Source organism: Pygocentrus nattereri, chromosome 27 (assembly GCF_015220715.1).
Source record: "Pygocentrus nattereri isolate fPygNat1 chromosome 27, fPygNat1.pri, whole genome shotgun sequence".
NCBI lineage: Eukaryota > Metazoa > Chordata > Actinopteri > Characiformes > Serrasalmidae > Pygocentrus > Pygocentrus nattereri.
The window spans coordinates 14,805,000-14,809,159 of record NC_051237.1 but is presented as its reverse complement, the minus strand read 5'-3'; the positions used below and the strand labels follow the sequence as shown (position 1 = coordinate 14,809,159).

The window sequence follows — 4,160 nt, the reverse complement described above, 5'->3', positions numbered from 1 at the left end:
GACTCAGATGTCTAGCTTCAATATGGATGCAAAAGGTCAAATTACATGTGCTTATTTATTGTCAACCACTGGTAGCTCACAGGGACTCCAGAACATTTCTATCCACACGAATACAGAACAAAAACTGTAAACCCTGCCTCATCAATGTCTCTGTGGCTTTTTGATTTACTTGGGGGAAAAAATAACAAGGCAGAATCAGAAACATAGCTTCCTTTTCCCAAATGAGAGGGCTGAATATATAGCAGTGTCTCTGTTTCTCCAGGCATACATTTTTGATCTTCATTGTTGATCTTTCTGGGTTTCAATCATTTACCCAAAAAGTATTCAGAAAACTGTACCATACAAACCAGGTGAAATCTGATCAGTGAATATAAGCTCATTGACACCATTAAAAGAAAATCGGCCCCAGACTCTCCTCTGTGCTCTACAGCACTCTTAGTGCAGTCTGGTTGGAATTCCATTACAAATCCGGTCACAAAAAAGAACGGATATTCGTTATTTAACATTTACAGACCACCAGGGCCCTACTCTGAATTTTTAAAAGAATTTAATGCTTTTGCTGCAAACCTATCTGTGTGCAATGATGAAGTAATAATTGTAGGAGATGACCCACTAAAAAAGGCATTTACTTCAATTCTAGACTCTGTTGGTTTTACCCAAAATGTAACAGGGCCTACACACTACTGTAGTCATATGTTAGATTTAGTTTTGACAGTAGGTCTTAACATAGACAAGCTTAATATCCTACCGCAAACCTCAGCAATATCCAACCATTACCTAATTTCGTATGAGCTAAGACTTAGCTATAATATATATGTCCCCTCGTTATTCTACAAAGCGCTCAATAAAACCTTTTACCACCCTACAGTTTATAGAAAATCTCCCAGAACTAGCAACCCAATTTTCACTCCATCAGACCCAATGGAGCTAGATTTACTAACCAATTATTTAGAAAATACCTTCCGAATTACTTTAGAAAACGTGGCACCACTTAAAATAAAAAGAATAAGGCAGAAAAAACTATAAACGATACAACGATGTACAACGATAAAACCCGGACCTTAAAACAAACAGTTCGGAAACTAGAGCAGAAATGGCAACAAACCAAGCTGGAAGTGTTCCACTTTGCCTGGAAGGACAGCCTTATAGAGTATAGAAATGCTCTCACTAAAGCTCGCTCAGCATATCTGGCCTCGCTGATCGAGAATAATAAATATAATCCTAGAGTTCTGTTTAGTGTGATTTCCAGAATCACAAAAAATCAGGCAGGTTCTGAACCACAAATTCCGACAACTCTCACCAGTGAAGTTTTTATGGATTTCTTTAATAGTAAAATTGAAAATATTAGACAACAAATTCAACCCACAGTATTTAACTTGGCTTCCAACTTGGCTGTCATCTGATTTGGCTGATATAAAACAAAACACAGTTGTAGAAAAAAGGCAGGAAACTTTTTACCCACTCCCACAGCTAGAGCTAGAGAAGATTATCTCCTCTGCAAATTGCATAACCTGCACACTCGATGCAATTCCCTCAAAATTACTGAAAGAAGTACTGCCAGTTATTATAAACCGTATTTTAACTATAGTAAACTCGTCCCTTAGCCTGGGCCATGTATTAAAACTTTTAAACTAGCAGTTATCAAACCCCTGATCAAGAAACCAAATCTTGATGTTAGTGTATTGTCAAATTCCAGGTCTATTTCTAACTTACCGTTTATATCTAAGATCTTAGAAAAAGCTGTGGCCCAACAACTTAGTTCATATCTACATAAGAACCATATATATGAAAAATTCCAATCTGGATTCAGGCCACAACACAGCACTGAGACAGCTCTAGCTAAGATAACTAATGATCTTCTTCTTGCCTCTGATCAAGGTTATATATCCCTGTTAATGCTACTTGACCTCAGCGCAGCTTTCGATACAATAGACCACAGTATTCTCCTAGAAAGGTTAGAAAACATGGTTGGAATCACAGGGACGGCTCTGTCATGGTTCAGATCTTACCTAACAGAAAGTTATCAGTTCGTCAGTGTAAACAGTTTATCTTCCAATTATTCAAAAGTAAGATTTGGAGTTCCGCAAGGCTCTATTTTAGGACCATTATTATTTACACTATACATGTTACCGTTAGGCACAGTTATAAGTAACCATGGCATTAACTTTGACTGTTACACAGACCATACACAACTGTACATATCAGCCAAGCCTGATGACAAAAATAGATTAAAGAAAATAGAGGACTGTGTAAAAGATGTGAAATGCTGGATGTTACGGAACTTCCTCCTAATAAACAGTAACAAAACAGAGGTTCTCCTTCTGGGTCCAAGAAATAAACTACCAGATTTAATTTTATATCTCGCTGACTTTTCAGTTACACCTGGCTCAGTAGCAAAAAATCTTGGTGCCATAATTGATTCAGATTTATCATTCGATCAACACATAGGCAGCATCACTAGAACAGCATTTCTACATCTTCACAACATTGCCAAGATAAGAAATGCCCTATCCCTGCGTGACGCAGAAACACTAGTACCTGCCTTTATTACTTCAAGGCTAGACTATTGTAACGCACTACCGGAATCTAAGCAAACTTCAACTAGTCCAAAACGCCGCAGCCAGGGTCCTCACAAAAACTAGAAAATATGATCATATCAGCCCAGTGCTATCATCACTTCATTGGCTGCCTGTTAAATTCCATATTGATTATAAAATTCTTTTATTGACTTATAAAGCCCTACATGGGCTCACTCCTGAGTACCTGCAAGACCTTATTTCCTATTACGAGCCATCACGACTACTCAGATCCCAGAGTGCTTGCTCATTTAATAGTTCCTAGAATTCATAAGGCTGCAGCTGGGGGAAGAGCCTTTTCTTGTAAAGCCCCGAAACTCTGGAATGTCTGTGTGTCCTTCTGTTGCTCTCCTTTTAGTTAAGCTGCCATAGTCAGATCTGCCGGAGTCAATAGCCACACTGTGGAAATGTTCACATTCCCTGTTTTACATACAAACAGACAGAACTAATAAAACTAATTTTGCTTCTCCGCCTTTTGGCTATAGTATCTGTTCTTATCAGTTTAATATCTGATACGTCCTCTATATACTACATATTAAATTGATTTTTAGAACAGGGAGAGGGAAGAGGGGCTCCACGCATCAACCTGGTATCGCAGTACCTCAGGGAATGGTGCATCTCAGGGGCAGTCATGGCCTGGAGGTTACGAAACCAGCCTCATGACCGGAAGGTTACTAGTTTGATCCCCAAAGCCAACAGCACATGACTGAGGTGTCCTTGAGCAAGACACCTAACCCCCAACTGCTCCCCGGGCACTGCGGATTGGGCTGCCCACCACAGGTTTCTTTCTCAGTTCTGAGGGAGTTTTTCCTTGCCACTGTCGCCCCTGGCTTGCTCACCAGGGGGGTTTTACATTCTTGTTAAAACTTTCTTTTCTGGAATTCTGTGAAGCTGCTTTGTGACATCTGTTGTAAATAGCGTTACAAATCAATTTGATTTGATTTGAATTCTTCTTCAGCCATTCTCCAGACAAAGAGCTTACCACCAGTCTGATGTTGTGCTGTGTTTTTTTTCCTGAAATTAAGAATCATTTTATGAATATTTTATGACATAAACAAAAGAAGTTCATTAAAAAAATACCAATGGTTAAAAGTGTGCAAATATTTTTTTTGACATCACACATACCGTACATGAAGGCATGGGAAAGAGTTTTTGTAGCAAGGCTAAGGCGAGAGGTTCAGATCAGTGAGCAGCAGTTTGGTTTCATGCCCAGAAAGAGTACCACAGAAGCAATTTTTGCGTTGAGAGTGTTGGTAGAGAAGTACAGAGAAGGTCAGAAGGAGCTGCATTGTGTCTTTGTGGATCTAGAGAAGGCATAAGATAGGGTGCCAAGACAGGAACTGTGGTACTGTATGAGGAAGTCAGGTGTAGCTGAAAAGTATGTTAGGGTGGTGCAGGACATGTATGAGGATAGTGAGACAGTGGTGAGGTGTGCAGTTGGAGTGACAAATGGTTTCAAGGTGAAGGTAGGGTTACATCAGGGATCAGCTTTGAGCCCCTTCTTGTTTGCAATGGTGATGGACAGGTTGACAGATGAGGTCAAGCAGGAGGCTCCATGGACCATGATGTTTGCAGATGACATTG

At 39.8% G+C, this 4,160-nt stretch overlaps 1 pseudogene; it reads left to right on the top strand.

Annotated features, from left to right (window-relative positions):
* Positions 1 to 3,035: 3,035 nt before the first annotated feature.
* On the top strand, positions 3,036 to 3,199 carry LOC119262609 (annotated as a pseudogene).
* The last annotated feature ends 961 nt before the right edge of the window (positions 3,200 to 4,160 follow it).